Source organism: Mustela lutreola, chromosome 1 (genome assembly GCF_030435805.1).
Source record: "Mustela lutreola isolate mMusLut2 chromosome 1, mMusLut2.pri, whole genome shotgun sequence".
Lineage (NCBI taxonomy): Eukaryota > Metazoa > Chordata > Mammalia > Carnivora > Mustelidae > Mustela > Mustela lutreola.
Window position 1 is genome coordinate 43,426,629 of NC_081290.1, and position 18,897 is coordinate 43,445,525.

At 36.8% G+C, this 18,897-nt stretch overlaps 1 protein-coding gene and 1 pseudogene across 9 annotated transcripts in view; one reads left to right on the forward strand and one right to left on the reverse strand.

The window, feature by feature from the left end:
* Positions 1–18,897, reverse strand: part of PCDH7 (protocadherin 7) — a 423,055-nt gene that overhangs the window by 318,063 nt on the left and 86,095 nt on the right. The window lies entirely within an intron of this gene.
* LOC131825100 (U1 small nuclear ribonucleoprotein C-like) lies at positions 10,201–18,379 on the forward strand (annotated as a pseudogene).

Genomic DNA, 18,897 nt, shown 5'->3' on the forward strand with positions numbered 1-18,897 from the left:
ATTCTCTCAATATGAACAATAATAGGACTTACCTAGCGCTTCTGAGAATTCAATAACTTAAAATTTGGAGAGCGCTTAGGACACTACAACGGCGCACAGAAACTGCTCGAGAAGTGTTTGTGAAACGATTTTATGAAATAGATTGTATTTGGTATTCTCATTTGACAGATGAGGTAATGGAAACAGAGAGAGATAAGGAACTCCCAGGGACCGTGAGTTAATAAGTGGTTGAACAAAACTTTAAATACCAGCAGTTTAACTCCAAACCTTCATTCTCAACCATGCTTAACCACTAGGCTCTGCTACTTCTCAAAGATATGCAGGGATTGTTCCTTCAACAACTTGACTCGAAACACCTCCTCTAAGACGTTTCCAGAATTTCTAAATGTCCACATACTAGACTGGAAGCTTCTTGAGTATCCAAACCACGTTCTGTCACACAGTCTTCTCCTACACTGATTCACACACAGCGCATGCACAGTAGATGGACGGATGCCCATATAGATTGATCATCTTGGGAAGATGATGTAAATGATAACGTTTAAACTTTAAAAATTTAACAGACATGCATTGAATATTTTACACTTTAAAGATATAAATATCTGTTCAGTTTAATTATCCTCTAATTTATTTCTGAGTAGATAATACTTACATACCAATGATCACTCTTTCTGCCTTGATGGTCCTATATTCATATTTTTGTACTTGGGGAAGATAAATACTACCATCTTTACAGACTTGGACTTATGCTCCAGTTCTATTAGTGTGAGTGGTACTAACATTGAGTTCTGGAAAAACTACTTAACATCTCTGAGTTTCAGTTGCTTTAGCTTTGAAACAGGAATTCCGGTGACTTCTTATAAAGTGGTATTGATGAATAAATAAAATAAAACAATAGTGGGCACAAAGTAAGCATTGGATAGTAAGCATATAAATTGCTTCAGAGGCTTTTATAAGAAAGTGAGATATAAATTTAAAACCAGGGATGCCTGGGTGGCTCAGTCAGTTAAGCATCTGCCTTTGGCTCAAGTCATGATACCAGGTCCTGGGATCAAGTCCTGCATTGGACTCCTTGCTCAGCAAAATCCTGCTTCTCCCTCTGCCTGCTGCTCCCCTTGCTTGTGCTCTCTCTCTTTCTGACAGATACATTAATTAATTAAATCTTTAAATTTTAAAACAATTAAACATGCAAAAAAAGTTTAGCTATAAATTTATTTGGGCTGGGTATGTTAAGTTTCTTTATGCTTTTATCTTTCTAATACTAAAGTAGAAATGTATTTGCATTGTTTATATACACACCGACTGTTAGAACTAGGACAAATAAGAGAAAAATCTAGAGTAACGCTGGGAAATCAAGTTGAAAATTCAAATTTCTGAAAATAATAAAAAATCGGATAAGAGTACCTCTAAGACTTCTCTGACAACAGCCTCCTCCAAGTCATACAGTCTACAGTGTTTGGTGATTTGGAAATCTCTACATATTCTTGGTTGGGATGTGTCCACTTCTGGGTACAGGTCCAAAGAAAGAAACTTTCAGGTTCTTATTTCCAAGAGTGATGCTACAGGTCAATATTGCTCAAAGTGGAGCATGACGGGAATAAGCTCCGGAATGGCTTTTAATATACTGAATATGCTAGAGGCTCGATTGCCCTAATGATGGATTATTGACAAAGTGTATTGCTGTGATGCATTTTTAAAAACATACGTTTACTCCTATAAGGTGCTGTTCCAAGCTCTCAGTGTTCAATGCATTTGTTTTATTTGCGTAGATTATCCCTGTCCCAGAGCATTCTAGCCATAATATGACACAATCTGCTGCCTTACTATGAGTTCTGCTTCCCTTCTAAAAAAATCCATAATGAATATTTATGAATCTAAATTCAATATAGGTCCTCTAAATAAATAAATAAATAAATAAATACATGATAGTGCTTCCATGCTTTTAATGTGGTTACGAAATGGAGTAGACCTTAAGGTTTGCCATTAGGTTTTAAAGAATGGTCAGCTCAGAGTGAAGCCATCGATGGGGCATGAATAACGAGAAGGATATAGCATTAATGCTTGAAGGGAAAAAAAGAAAGAAGGGAGGGAGTGACGTTGGGGGGGGGGGGACAGATTGGAAGACAGAAGAAAATAATAGCTTTTCTAGCCAGATATAAACCAGAAGCCAAATTTGAGGAAAATTCTACATTTTCCCAAGTCATGTGCCTTATTATTTTAAGGTATGGCAGTCACTTCATTTCATTTAATATTAATTCAAAAAGCCAGTCAATGTTTGGCTTAGTCTGACCTGCCATTTTGTAATATTTTAAAAAGAAAAAAAAAACATAGCCACACAAAAGCATGTTAATATTGTTTAATGTGTTTGTTTAATGTGATCCAAGAGCTTAAGCACTTAAACCACTGTAGCTCTTTCTCAAAACTCCTGAGGAAGTTTTGACATTTTCCTTGTTGCTGGATGTGTTCTTTGGGCTTCTATGGAGAAGCAGCTACTCAGAAGCACCATCCTGGTAAAACAACAGTTAAGAAAGAAGCACCAACAACTGCAATACAAATCTGACATGTTTTCTTTTCCCTGGCTTGCTGACAACCCTCAGGAAATGAAACATGTGGTTTTGATGAAGTAGTGCCTTAAATTTTAATGTGGCATTGGCCTATCATAGGATCCCTAAAGATCCATGGGCAATACACTAAAAGGGAACTAACAGGCGAGAAGGAAAAACCAGTGGAAAGATTAGTTATACACAAACATTCTGTAAAGTGCAAGTTAGAAATTGGGCTACCTTACATGGAAATACAACACTGTTGATAGTCTTCTGGTTCCTATCACAGATTCTCCAAGTCAGCATTGAAAATGAATCACATAAATAATATGTCTTGTTCCAGACATGATTCAACAAGGTCGAACAAGTAGAGGGAGAAAGAAATGCAGTGGTAATAGATCCTCGTGTCTAATGTGGTCCTCTTCATCTCGGTTATTGGCATCCCTGTCTAGTCCATTGTCCAAGATAGGAACCACAGAATAACCTTTATGGTTTTACCTTCATGAACACAACATGTCCCCATCTATTCATTGAACTCTATCTATTCATCTTTACATATGCCCCCCCAATCCTTCTGTTGCCAGAATTATCTTCCTATAACACACATATCAGGTGATTACACTTTCTAACCTGCTGGTGACTTCTTGTTTCCTGCAGGATGAAGGCAAAACACCTTTTCATGGTATTCAGTTGGCTACAAGTTACCTGCCATCCCAGTACCCTCCCCTAATATTCTGTCCTATACTTCAGCTTCCTTAATCTCAACGGAAACCTGAGTTCAAAGCCATCTCTGTGCTCCTAAACTGTGTTTATGCTGTTTCCTCCTACTCTGCCTTATAAAGTTATACCCATGATAATGGTCAGATACCCTTTCTTATCACAGAACCCTCACCCAAGTCAAGGCAATATCTCCCCATTTGGTCCTTCAGTAACTTTGAATTACAAAGACAAGATACACCATCCTTACACAGAAGCACTGCAACAATTCTGTTTTTTTCATTTTTTTAAGGAAAAAAAGACCTCCTTTAAATTGCTTTCCTGTATCTCTGCAAAATACCACAAGCACAATCTGAAGTTTCCCAAGAGAACATGAAGTTGGATTTCAGAGCATGTAGTGTCATTCTGTCCACTCTTTGGAATGGACAGAGAACACACATAAGCTTGACAGGCAAATGACCTGGAGAACACTTGGTGGGCAATGGCCCCGAGAAAAGAGAATGAAGCTTCTAATGCTCACAAAGAAGAGCTAAATGAGAAAGATAACCCAGATGGTGAAGGAGGAAGCATGTATATGACAGAAGAAAAAAAAAAAAAACACTTCATTTTAATCATGTACTATCAGACAGATAGCCATCAAGAGGGGCCCTGACTACGGGGCGCCTAGGTGGCTCAGGAGGTTAAAGAGGGGCCCTGACTTTGCTGTGACTAATCTTTGTCAGTAATTCTCCTAACTTATGGACCACTCCAGATTCTGGGTTCTTTACTCCAAATTTGCCAAAAAATAAAAGGAAACTGCTGTTGCTGAACAAAACAAGGGGGAAAAAAAACCACTTTTGGAGTGAGATGTAAATGATAACCCTAAAATTAGAGAAATTGGAATCTGTCATTTTTAGTTGGGTGCTTTTCATTCTGCAGAGGCAGCATAGACTAACTCAGACCTGTTCTGAGTAAGTCTATCCTGTTCTGCGATCATTTGGGTATGTTAGGTTTTCAACTACTCTAAACATCAAGATGCTAGCTCCTGATAGGATCAAGATAATAGGAACCAGGAGTTTCCATAATATGATTTCAAGGAGTCTCTATCACATTCTGTTCTCTGAAAGTCAATTCTTAAAATGGTTCTCGTTATCAAAGACCCTGAAATACCCGGGTGGCATCATATTTAAATTTGCAGGGACGTTATTGTAATCTCAGCAGTATCTGGCTGTCAGCAAGAAGGTGGTATAATGGACTATAATCATTTTGCACAGAGTAAGGACAGGTCTAGCAGAAAATGTTTAATTCTAGGTGATGGCTCCTGCAGAGTCAGTAAAGGGCACGTACTAATAAGGAACTGCACAAAAGTACCCGTGACGACATGCTTACTGGAAAAAGCAAGCTCAGCAGATTGGCCACAGCTAATAGAACCATTACTGCTGCCTGTCAAGCTATGAAAAATACCAAAGGACGGGAGCATCGGACTGAAAGGAATACGAAGATAGTAAGGAGAAAGCAACCACAATAAGAGAGATAAATCAGGACACCTGAAACACGCCTCTACCTTTCTGTTGGCTGAAAGTTAACCACGACATCAAATCCAACATGGTTAATTATGTTAACCATCTATCAGATCGGTCACACAGAACTGTGCCCAAAAGCTTGCTCAGGACAGTCACCACATTTAATTTGCTACAAATATCACTTTCTGCAACCAAATTCTTCACTGTATTACTATCAGTCCGAAGCTCACTTCTAGGCATGGCTGTACTGTCTTCTACTACTACATCCAGGCTTTAAGGCTCGGATCTTTGTTATGTAATGCTTACTTTTCATTTTTCTTCTTACTCCTGTAGAAAATGTAAAGCCAGGCAAATGAAGGGAAGGAATGCAAGAAAAGGACTCTGTAGCTTTTAAAAAGGAATTAATTATTCACTCTCTTTCTAAGGGCTTCTGCTACCACTGGAAGAATGAGGGACACAGAGGTTCTCTACACAACTGGGAGCTAGACCAGGAGTAATGCCAGGTTCCTAAAACCTCGGGCCATCGTCCTGTAGGTGCTCATCAGCACTCTGTAATAAAGTAGAGTGACTGTGCAATGACCACAAGAAGCACTGACGCTTAAAAGCCACGTACTTGAAATGTCTCGCTGAAAATATAAAATTTTAATATAAAGAGGTAGAAGCACAAAATAAGTAAACCAAGATGGATTCATAAAAATGCACACAGTATCCCCATAGGAATGCAAAATAGCTATTTAAGGCTTACAGTACCATTTATCAGCCAGGAAAATAATAACACAAACAAAAGATGAAAACACAACACCTGACCTTTTACACAGCTCACTGTTAGTCTGGGCCAGGCTTTGGCTGTTCAATGCAATACAACAATGAGAAAATGTTTCTAGATGGGGTGCGTGACATTCCAAGCCTAGCAGTCACTGGCTTGCACCGTAAAACATTTATAACATCCGACCCCCCCCCCATTATTTTGAGTAAAACTGAAATTAAATAATAGAAGATCCCTGCAAATAAATGTAAAAGCAGGTGCTCTTTGAAAATGAATTTGCTTGGGTTGGGAGCAAGGGCGGCAAGGGCCCCTCCCAAGACGTCACTATTAAAGAGTTTAATTAATCATGCCTGGCAGAGAGAGCATACTCTTGGTTACTGGCTTGCCCTTTAAGAACTTACTCTATGTTATCACCCAATATCTGAGACACCGGTCCTTTGCCATCATTACTTACTGTGCTGTTTCATGATGGGGCTTAACTCGATTTATCTAACTCTTAATTTAACCGTTAATAAAAACCGAGCATCAAGGAACATAGCTCACAAGGTTCGGAATAGTGCCTCTGGGATACACATTTTATCCTTCCCACTGTTTCTATTCTGGTTACATTAGTATGCAGAAGCCATTTCAACTGATATTCCTAGACACAATAACACTGCACATAGAAGGATAGGTTTGGGTATAAATAAGGAGATTCAAAGTCTCGCAATTATACATGCATATGGCACCAGCATGGGGGATATCCTGGGCATCCATGAACACAGGTCATTTGTCACTGGAAATTATGAAGGAAATCCCAGAAGAAGCACAGTTGTCTCTCTGTTTAAGTTTAAGAAGACAAGTGTATTTGCAGCAGAGGAATGTTCTCTCATATATATTTCAGGCCAACCTGAGTGGTGAGAACTCTTGAGTGGACAGGGCTATTTATGCCCTGCATCTAACTTAGACCTTGGGAAGGCCGCAGTCGTTGGCTTTATCTCTAAACCAGTTCAGCCACATTTGTATTTTCTGAACATGGGCCAAGCTAGAGACACACTAAACACATGAGTCAAGGGCACATGTGGAACTACACACCCCCTTCTCCTCAGACACTGAGATTGGGCTGACCTCTTTCCCCTGCATAACATCAGCCCCTCTGGAAGCCTAAAACTACAAGGAAAGGAATGGAAGTTTTATTTTGGACCCACACTTGGCTGAGAAAACAGAAAAATCACTTTGGGTGATTTCCCAGTGTCAGCAGATGGGGTGGTAAAAACCTGGTCTTTGGAATCAGACAGACTTGAGTTTGAATCTAGTGCTGCCATTGACTAGTTCCAAGGTCACAGGGCAAGTTATTTAACCTCATCTGTAAAATGGGCTTAATGGTGCCAATCTCATGTTGTGACAATTCATGGATCCTAGCCCAAATGCTTCCTGGAGGAATGTGCACTGTCGTAAAGAGGCTATAATATCAAAACTTAAGCATTGGTCCATACATGTATTTTCTTAATGAGGCCTAGATATATATTGAGCTGTGAGGAGAGCAGTGGTGGGAACATGGACTTAAATAAACCCTGCAAAACTCTGTAATGACCTCCAGAGTTCTCTTCACTTTTGTTCCTCTTTATAAACATTGCATTCCTTCATGTGTCATCTCCAGGAAATCCCCGGAGTCGGCTGTGTTTTTGCAAACCTGCCAAATTCATATGTCCACATTCATATTACACAATGTCCACATTCATATTATAATGTGTTTCTCCCTACAACCCCATTTGCTTCAAAATGAACGGCAAATTTGATACTCTGGTAGCCATTTTTACATAAGATATGTTGGTGCAGTTGGTTATCATTTACATAATCTCAAAACTTCTTTCTTCCTTAAGAAAAAAAAAAAAACTCATGTTGTTTACTTAGCAGAAGTTTTTTTTCACAGTAATAGGCTCCATTTCTCATCAGAATAATATATTACTATTTTTAAATCTATTTGAATATGATCTATCATATTTCACGTGTTGTGGCCCATATGGTTCTTCATAGGCAAGTGATGGTCAAATACACGACTGCCTGTAGAACGTTCTTTTTTTCAGTGTCAAACAAACAAATATGAGGAATCGTTCAGATTAATATGTCACTTTTTAGATAGTCTTCAAGGATGTGAAGAGAACTGTTTTCATTTAAAACTGTTTTCATTTCAAAAAAAGCCTGAATCAAAATTATGAAAATAAAGATAACTAAGGACTCACGGTGCTTCTGGGGGGGGGGGCTTTTATATACATAGAGACATTCCCTCAACAGAAAAAAAAAATATATATATATATGTTATATTTTTTTTGCAACTTTGGGTCTATTTTGAATGTGTTCATATTATTTTATCTTTTTCTCTATTCTGTGTTATTTTATTTGTTGTTACATTATTGTTGTTTCAATAAAAGATTTTCCTATTTTCAAGCTACCTAAAATTGTTAATAGAGATAATTCCAAGAGTATTATTTTAAATGTTAAATCTCAACCTGTTAGTACTCTTACTATCTTAATTGTTGTGGTCAGTGTTTTTAGGAGAAGTCAAAATGCTACTAATATATTTGGAGCACACTTTAAAGACTGAGAATGTTGCTGATAGATTCTGTGCCTTCATCCAGCCTTTATTCACAACTTATTTATGGTAAACTATCTCTGGTAAGCTCACTTTCAGGCAGAAAAGGCCCCATTCCCCATATTCAGCCCCAACCCCTTCCAAAAATCTTTCAAATAATTTTCTGGAGGATTTATTTTCTAAAAAGAGATGAGCTCTTGGGTCAAGCTCAGTTACAGGCATTTATTCACCATACCTTGCTAGAGAAAAGTTTTATATACTGAAAATTATTTAAGCAAAATTCACCAAATAAATGATTTCATAACCCAGTTTAGCTTCATTATTCAAGGAACTATCATAACATAACACCCCCATCAAATTAGTGGCAAGGAGAGACAATCTGAAGATGAATCATTTAACATGTCCTTAGCCAAACAGCAATAGAGTCTATTTTTACTTTATCTATTCAATTTCCCCCTAACAATGTGAGATTCCTGTATAAGCACAAAGCCATCTGCACTTAATTAATCACACAATCCACCCAAACATGATCAGATCCCAAGAGAATGAAAAAGTACATATATATATATATATATATATATATATATAGTTAGTTAGTTAGTTAGTTAGTTAAAGTAAAAGTTGAAGTCTGTGTGTGTGTGTAGTTAAATAAAAACTTCATGTAATACATTTAAATCAGGGCATAGCGAAGTGATCTAAAAAAAAAAAAAAAAAAAAAAAAAAAAACGCACAGCCCTACCAACCAGTTAAGTCTCTAATTCAAGGCATCAGTACAGCCAGACATGGACTCCGCATCATTCCTTTTTATCCTCTTGATACTAATTTTGCTCCCCAGAAAACAGTTTACATCGAAGGTCTTGGTATATCTGATGGGAAATTTCTAAAAGCGCTCATCCATTATGAGGCATGGCTTCTCTATCTACATAAAGAACAAGAAACACATCACCTTCGGAAAAAAACAACAACAAACAAAAACCCACTCATTAGTGTTCTGTGTTCTGTGGGCCATAGCTCAGCCACCTGTCTCATCCTGTGACAACAGGAATGATGTACTCTGAAAAGTGCCCTTCCTTTTCCAGTCAGCAGATAGAAACCTAAAACGGTTAGGAATAGAAATAATTACAGTAAAAATCAATAAGATTAAGTTTTACAACTATAGTTGGAGGGGAAGAAGAAGACGTTATAAATCTCACTGTTGGGCTCCATTTTGCGATCTTTCCTGCCAGTAATCCTTTGGTTTCCAGGTGTTGTCATGCTTACTTGTTAGTCATGTTATTCCTTCAGGGTTCCTTGGTTCCCTGAGATCATTAAGCTACAAATATTGAAAAGAACCTGTCCTGGGAAACTGGTGTTCTAGATTCTGATTTTGACTCTACCAGAAAGAGTGGGTAGGTCTGAACCAGGAGCATTAGACGGATGCTCCCCAAAGTATTTATCAGTAAGGAAGTCCTAACTGGCCAGTTCTGTGGGGGTCAATCTGAAGCTTACTATGGCTATCTGGTGACATACACATATATATATGAAATAAATTATGACAAATGGAATTGTTGGGTTCTCCTCAAAGGGAAAGGGCTGCTCTCTCATTGCAGAAAGAAATCATCCCCTGTTGGGGAATTAACAAGTGCCAGTCTCGAGCTATGGAAAAAAGAAGATAAAAAAAAATCTCACTTTGTGAGTCCCAAAGCCTTCCTTTCAGTTGATATCAAAAGCGTTGAAGACTTCAAGACATTAAATAATTTTCCTTTCCAACAGGACACAAATTAACGAGTACCCACTCTTCCCTAGTCCCTGCCATAGATACAAAGTATATGGCAGTGAACAAAAAAAACACACAAAAATTCCAGAGCGCCTGAAACTTACATTCCAAAGAATGAGAGAGAAATGAGCCAAATTTATTTTGTAAGTATTCCACACACACACACACACACACACACACACACACACACACACACGATTCTTATATACATACTTGCATTCATGCATACGTACATACATATCCCAAGTGGGTTCAAAAGGAAGAGGAGAAAAGTGGGTTGTTTGGGACCAGGAGGAAAGTGCTATTTAAAATAGGGCAGTGAAATCCTCACTGCTCACATGACCAGAAGGAAAAAGGCTGAGCTATGTGGGAATTTGGAAGAAACACTCCAGGAGGCAGAGCAGATTTAAGGATTCTGAGGAGGAAGTGAACCTGGCCTTGTCACAAGAACAGGGAAGAGGTAAGTGTGGCTGAACCTGAGCGAGAAGAATGTGGTCAGAGGTGTCTTTAGAGATGTAAGTCAGATTATGCATGGTCTTGAAGCTTTGGGTTTTAACTTGAAGTGAGACGGGTAGTAGCAGGAGGCTTCTGAACAGAGAATTTGAATCATATTTTGCAAGAATTACTCTGACTATGGTTTTAAAAATAGATTGCAGCAGGGGTCAGGGTTAGAAACAGGGAGACTAATTAAGAGTCTTTAGACACTTTTTACCATGCAGAAGAGATAACAGAAAATTAAACAAAACAATGCAACAGCATGCACGCCCCTGTACAAAAACAAAACAAAACAATAAAAGCTTTCTAACAAAACTTCCAGAGTCCTGAAAAAATGTAATCACTGACCAGTTAATTTTCTCATAGTTTGAATACTCAGATTGAAAGGGAAAAGCCAATGGGGGATTTAAAACTGCAAGTTCTTTAACAAATTATATAAGCCCCTATTCCTTTATTTGCTTTATATCATTCCTACATCTATTTTTCTACACTAACTGAATGAAATTTATAAAACAGATACATGCAGACAAAAGGAAAATCTGAAATCCATTTTTTTTTAATGTATCATGCAGCCTCTTTTTCCTTAGAATACACTAATAATTAAACTAAGGCCTAAAAACTCAATTTAAAATACGAAAATAATATAACTACTCAATGTACTGAAACATAAAGGATAGAAAATTTTTAAGCACTGTGAGCAAAAGTCTCAGAAACCATATTGCATCGAGCCCTCACAAAATCCTGTAAGACAAATACAGATGAAAAACGTGAAGCTTCAAGATGTTACATAATAGAGAAAGTGGTATCAGACATGGATTCAGATTCAGTTGTCTAGTTCTAGATTCTCTTATATCACAGCTGCCATGGTCTTTTATGAAGCATTTTTTTTTCTATAAAATTTTCTCAAAATAGAGATTGTGCAGCCAAATAACCTAATATCTAAGAATAGGCAGTATTGCCAATAACTTGTCTTAATTTGGCCAATCTGAACTCTATTGGTTTGCTCATTGTATTTCTGGAAAAGTGATGCAGGAATAAAGTGTTCTGCTAACTCACAATAAAGTAGACTGATGAGGTTCTTCTATATTTAAATGCAAACAAAAGGCCTTTAATAAAAACACCGAAGAGAAACTCTAAAGATGTCCCCTTCCCCAGGTTTTTCTGATGAATGCCCTATTAGTATCTTTTCCCTCTTCTAACTCCTTATAGTAAAATCCTGATTTAAATTCACTTAATAAAACTTATCTTGAGAGGCAGGTATACATTTCTGTAAATTTTCATGGTTTGGAGAACAAATGTTCTTGTCCAAAGTATTTTGTCTTCCACTACCAAAATGAAGAGATGAAAAAATGTTTCAAAAATAATTCTGAATTCCCAGTAGAAATAGGCACTTCCCACTCCCCAACTCTAAGAGAGGTAAAATATATCTCATTCTAAATTTTTATTTTATTTTGTAAAGAACTGCAATGTAGATTTAATTTAAAAGAAGCAACATAATTAAAGAGGAAAGACCCTGCTTACATGTTTTAAAAGGTCAGTGTCAAAACTTGACACAAGAAAATGTGTTTCAAATTGCACCTTTTAAATTTAAATTCCTCTTTAACCATTCTCTGCAAAGTCAGTCACTGCAGGAGAGGAGTACTTCAGGGATTTTGGAACTGAAAATATATCTTAAAGCAAAATATGCTACTAGCAGCATTATACAAAAACTCAAGAGAGAACTTGACATCATTTGAATTTCTTTAAATGTGTACAATATATTTTAAAATACATTTGAAGCCCATTTGGCAAAACTTAACTGGATGTATTTTTCTGAGTTTCCTATAAAGGAAGACAAACAATATATTTAGAGGATAAACAAAACAACTGATTCATTTAAAAAACATTGCAAATTAATAATTAATAATTAATCAGGATACTCTATGTAATTTAGAGGTCTGCTTAGTAATACATTGAATGAACTCATTTTCATACCTTTTCTCTCAAGTTCTATCTGTAGTGAGATCCTGCATATATTTCCCTGACTTTTTCATTATATCTTATATATACATGCACAGGCATATAAATATATATAATCTGTACTAACAAATAAAAATGCATGTATAGCGTATAAATATATATAATGTGCTCTAGCAAATAAAAATGCATGTTTATATTTATAGTCTTCCTATAACTTACAAGTTAAGTTTATTTTATTACTATAGTGCTATTTATTTCATGCTTGTTAATCTGTCTCAAAGCTATACTCTCTAAGCCCACCTAGTACAGAGATAGTCTTACACTATTTTTTACATTCTCATCACGACAAACATAATATAGGAAAGCAGATGCTAAATTCATGAGTCTTAATTAACACATTTGTTTTAATAAAAATTATGGAAAAAATAGACTCTAATCTGCTCTTTTACCCTTATGTTGGGAATTAAATATGAAGAGCTAGTAACTTATTCCAAAGCCTAAAGAATATATTTAGTTAATAAATTCACATAAAGCTTATATCGTATTTTAAGCCTTAGCTATCTTTCTCAAGGAGATAGGACCCACGTGATTTGTTTCCATATGTCTTCATACTAGCTATTAAGCACAGTCCAATGAATATGAAACAAGAGTCAACAGAGATTTCTAAACATAAAAGGGCTTCCTTGTAAAAAAGAAAATTAAGTAGGTAAAGGAAATAATTTTCTAGGTTAGGACAAGGTAAAAGTACCACTGACAATGATGTTCAGAGAAGAAAGAATAAATAAAACCGAGACACTGCTGCATTTCACACTGTTTTAAAACAATTCACGGAATAATGAAATCAACTAAGGAAAATCATAACTAAGTGAGTGTATAATAGAAATTCATATGACTATTGAAATTTTTACTGTGGATTTTGTGTGAAATTAAATCTTACAGAAAAATTTGGAAAACCATAATGACAAAATGTTCAAAGTTATTTAAAATGGCATTGGCCTACTCCTTTTACATATATACATGAATGCATTACACACTTAGTATATGTACACCCACATATCCTATAGTTGTAAGAATATATAGGTAAAAATAAATAGGTTTTATATATATATATATATATATATAAATAAATCTATAAGATGTAAAAATATATAGGCAATATAGATGTAAATATAGATATTTACATGCATATGTAAACATTAGCTGTATGTACTATAAGTAAATTTACCTAAATTTAAAATAGGTAATTAAAAACTATGTGTACTATAAGTAAATTTACCTAAATTTTTAGGTAATATCTAAAAATAGGTAATTAAAAACTGTGACATTAAGTGTATTTGCTTACCCAAATATGAGAAATAATAACACAGCAGAGGTTAAAATTTCATGGTAAATAGATAAATCTAGGTATATGACTGAAAAATTTACCCAGTGCTTTAAAAAAAATATAAGCAAGGTGAAATTTACTCCACTGCTCTGGAAACCTGCATTGAGAGTCGTTTATCTACACTATAGGATGCAGTATTAGTGATATTATACTGTTTCCATTGTGTCTCTGTTTCCCCTATTAGGACTATAAAATTCTTGAAGACAGGCACTGTGCCTTATTCAGCCCTACACTCCTTATCTTTAGCATACTTTCTTAAATGAACAAATGACATTTACTTAGAGGGAACCAGAAGCTGATGGAATTCTTGCAAACTTACTCAATGAGTAACATCCCAAAATGAATAGTTCAATTTTAGTAATGCCTTGGTCTGCTTCCCTTTTAAAAATGTCAGAGTAGCAAATAAATATGCAACAAATGAAAAAATGTTTTAAACACTAGATTTTTCTCCATGCTTAAAAACATTGGTTTCAATAACCAACAGTCCAACTACCTTTTCATCGGAGGTTATAGTATCCTCTAGTGAAGATGATGCTATCACCCACCATAAAAATGGCACAGCCCTTTGGCTTTCCTACACACTCAGTATGATAGATACGTCAAAGTTCTATTCAGAGTAGAGCTAGAGTACAGGATTCTGATTGAGTTACCTCATGTGAGATGTGTTAACCACCAGAAGCCCAATATATCTTCATAATGCTTAGAATTATGTTTTCTTCATTTTCTAATTAAAGGCCTGATTATATTTATGACAGTTAGAGAATTTAATATGTGCATGTTTACTTAGTCGAAAAATGAAATTCATCAGCTCACCTACTATTCACTTTTATAATAATAAGAAAAATGTAAGTAGCCTTAATGTTATTCTCTCAAAGTAAATTACATGAATTATGTTTTCCCTTCCTTACATGAGAGGGGAAAGAAAAGAGAGTACTGAGAATAGGGTTTAGAAAATGAGGGGAAAACATATCCTCCAAGGAATTGATTAAAGCTGGAATGGAATAAAAACAACAGTTTATGCTAGACTCAAATTTTACCTTATGCTCTAAAATTTTGAAAATAGTTTAACAGAATTCATCAGTATGAATCATGTCAAATTTGGATTTTGAACTTTCCCTAGAAATTGTATTGACTTATCAGTAAACACTTGTACCCAATATACATAAGAATTCATATTTTGACTAGAGTATTCAAGTAATCCTGTGTGAATTTCTAAAGCAAAGGTGATTTCATTATTTTAAATGTAATTTTGAGATGTTATGGTGTTGGTAATATTCCCAAAATGTATAAGAAGAATGATAAAACAAAGAGTGATAAATTCATAGGTATTGATAAGGAAAGATTTTAGGGCTTGAAGACAGTCTCCAAGTCATACAACCACCCACCCTACACCCAAACAGATGTCATGGACCAGAAAATTGAGCATCTAGTTCTAAAGCTTTAATTCTCATGAATCTTAAATTCTTAAAATCTTTAATTCTCAGGAATCTTAAAGATCCGGAAGCAGGTATCTTCCCCATTCTTGGAAGAGGCACATATTATCTCTTACCTAACTTGTCCTTTGCATATACTTGCCTCTGTCCACTGAACTGAAAACTTTAATTAGGAGACATGATTTGTGCACCTATGAATTATTTCACTCTACTCTTTTGCAAGCCTGGGCCTCGGCTTTGTCTGATCTTGTCCTCTACCTAGTGAGATGGTACTATTATTTCAAGGCCCACTGCTAGTTCTCTAAATCTTTTCCTGACTTCCTCTGGTTTCTAATTGCCTCCAGAGAGAGCCAGCGTGAATTTCATGGACTCTAGGCTCTTTGGTCTTTGAGGAACAATTTCATCGTTAGAAAATCTCACTAAGTATATATTATAACTCTGCTGACATAAAGATGAATATGTTAATATTGCATATTAAAACATTTTATTTGACCTAAAAGGCCCTTGTTTTTCTTCTGATTTTAAAAGAAATGAAAACATTGTCATGGGTTCCTAAGAGTATTGTGGGTCCAAAGTATTTACCGGCCATGCCCAATGAAAGACAAATCTACCTCAGTGTCCTCCCCCATGCCAGAGTTAAAGATTCTATGCTATGTTATCCTTAAAGCATTTTATTGGTACTCATCACTGTGCCAAGCAAAGAGCAGCCCCTAAGAAATGTTTGTTGAATATTGCTGGTCAATATTTCACCCTTTCTTAAAAGGAAATTGATTATATTTTTTACCTCCCTTATAAGTTCCTCAAAGAAGGCCCAAGGTCTTATGCACTTCTGTGTAGCTACAGACTCATAAATTATTTGGTATATGATAAGTATCTATTGATTCAAACTGAATGAAATTGTGCTTATCTTTATAAACTCATACCAGACACCACTGATTACCACTCTGAAAGAAATATTCTTTCAAGTAGAGAGTACAGCATCCTTTCCATTGAGAGGAATGTGTGAAGCTTTTGATTGTCGTTCAAATGTATTCAGTTGCCCCAACCTCAGATTTGACATAAAAGGGCCAAATAGAAATTAGCCCTAGTGGTAATCCATTCCAAAGAGTCAACATTGGATTTTATGAGTCATGCCCTTATAACGCTATAGTGTCTTTACCTTGACTGCTAACGTTTAGCCATAGGTCACAAGATGAAAATACAAAAAAGAACTGACAGAGTGAAAAGTTGTCTTTCAAATTATAATTTATAAGAGCTTGCATCAATTATTTATTATATATTTGTATATATGTTATAATGATAAAGTTTATTTTTATCACTTATTTCCAATGAATTTATAAAAGCACCAAAAGAAATTAAGAACTTATATGTGGGATAACTGCAGATCTATTAATTACTAGGTATTTAATATTATTCTATATGTACTTTAAAATAAATTGCACGGGCACCTGGGTGGCTCAGTGGGTTAAAGCCTCTACCTTTGGCTCAGGTCATGATCTCAAGGTCCTGGGATCAAGCCCCTCATTGGGCTCTCTGCTCAGCGGGAGCCTGCTCCCCCTACCCCCGCCTGCCTCTCTGCCTACTTGTGATTTCTGTCTGTCAAATAAATAAATAAAATCTTTTAAAAAATAAAATAAAATAAACTACAGGGGGTCCTGGGTACTCAGTTAGTTCCGTGTCTGACTCTTGGTTTTGGCTCAGGTCATGGCCTCAGGGATGTGAGATCGATCCCTGCAACCGGCTCTGCAATCAGTGGGCAGTCTGCTTGAGATTCTCTCCTTCTCCCTCTGCCTTTCCCTCCACTCCTGTGCTCACTTGCTCCCTCTCAAAAAAATGTTAAAAACCATTAAAAATAAAATAAACTATTTGTACACTCATTCATTTCACTGACATGTAATAAATGTCTGTTACAGATATCGTGGCAGGTATGAAGAAGCATATGTTACAGCAAATCTCAGATTAGTGAGACAGGCAGTCCCTTGCATTACATTTAGAGGATGATCAGGAGGGGAGAACATTTATACCAGAGAAACAAATGAGGGGCTCCTAACTCTGATTCAGGCTGCAAGTGAGGAACTTCAGGTTTTAGTTAATAAAATCATCGAATGACATTTTTAACTATAAAAGTCATGAAAAGAGAACTAAAAAAGCAAAGAATAAAGAAGAAAAAAAAAAAGTGACTTACAATCTTACCATACAGACTTGAGTTACATACTGAAGAACAATGAAAAAGAGAATCTGTATTCCAGGCATGTACAAAGGCAAAGAGGCGTGAGATGGCATCACAAAATCAGAAAGGTGCTAGAGCATTAGAGCAGGAGCATGGTTTGTTTTATATATAATGTAAACCAGATCCACCCACTCTGCCTCTGTGGTCAGGGTCACTAGGAGATCAAAGGCAGGAAGGCAAGCAGGAGAATTGGTTTCTCCCTATGGGTCCATACAAAAGCCCCCTAGCCACAGGAGGTGGGAAGGCTGGTGAATATTCACAAACCTCCAAGCGACCAGAGCTTAGAATAAAGCCAACTTAGAGCAATTCTACACCTTCTTCCTCCTCAGTGAGAAGATATTTCAGGCTAGGTGGACGATAAAGATTGTCCTGTTTCAGAAACCGACGTGTGATAACCATCTCTGCCTTCTGTAAGGGACTGACTTTTACAACACGTTCACATTTTTTCATTGTTTTAATTCGTCATTTTAGCACTAAAGACTAGTCAGACTAGCAGAGAGGTCATTTCCGGGCACCGCGGGACGGAGTGGCCAGCGGCCCACAGAGCAAGATGCCTCAGTTGTACGGTGACTACTGCATCACATACCTCACCCGTGAGTCTCATTATGTGATGAAGACACACTGCTGTGGTAGGAAACACAAAGAGAATGCAAAAGCCTAATATCAGGAACAGATGGAAGAGCAGGCAGAGAGCCTGATCAACAAAACCACTGCATTTTGACAAGAAAAGAGATCTGCTACTCTATCATCGCTCCTCCTCCGGCAGGGACAATGGTCCTACCTCGCGCCCAGTCCCCCAGGCTCCTCACGCTGGTATGATCCCGGCACACCCTCTACAGGGGACGCTTCCATGATGCCAATGATGGCAACATCGTGCGGTAATGCCAGTGGGACCAGCTCCTGGAATGTGGCCGCCTATGGGAGGCCACATGTCAATGACTCCAAGGCCCCCAGTGATGAGACCTCCCACCTGTCCCGTGATGATACCCACCTGGCCAGGAGTGACTCAGGTAGACAGATAGAGACGGGAATCTCTTTATATCCATTTTTTTTTTTTAAAGATTTTATTTTTGGGGGAGAGACAGAGCACACACAAAAGCAGGGGGAGGGGCAGACGGACAGGGAAAAACAAACTCCTTGCTCAGCAAGGAGCCCTACTGGGGACTCAATGCCAGGACCCCGGTATCATGACCTGAGCTGAAGGCACACAGTTAACCATCTAAGCCACCCAAGAGTCCCTATACCCATTTTATATTACTTGTTCTACTTTCCCGGGAGATCATGGTGCTCCGACCTTGGGTGTTTTCTAACAACAGGACAAGGAAGACTTGCTCCCTCTTTCCTATCAAAGAGAGAATAGTTTTTGCAGAGGAGTTAGTAGGACCAAAAAGAAAAAAAAAAAAAAAAAAGGAGAAAAGAAAAAGAAAGAACAATTTTCATTTGTATTGTGAAATGTGAAGATAAAACGGTCAACTGTTCAGTTTACAAAATTTTAAAAAGTTTAAAAAAATGAAGACTAGCAGAGAGGTTCTTCCCACTT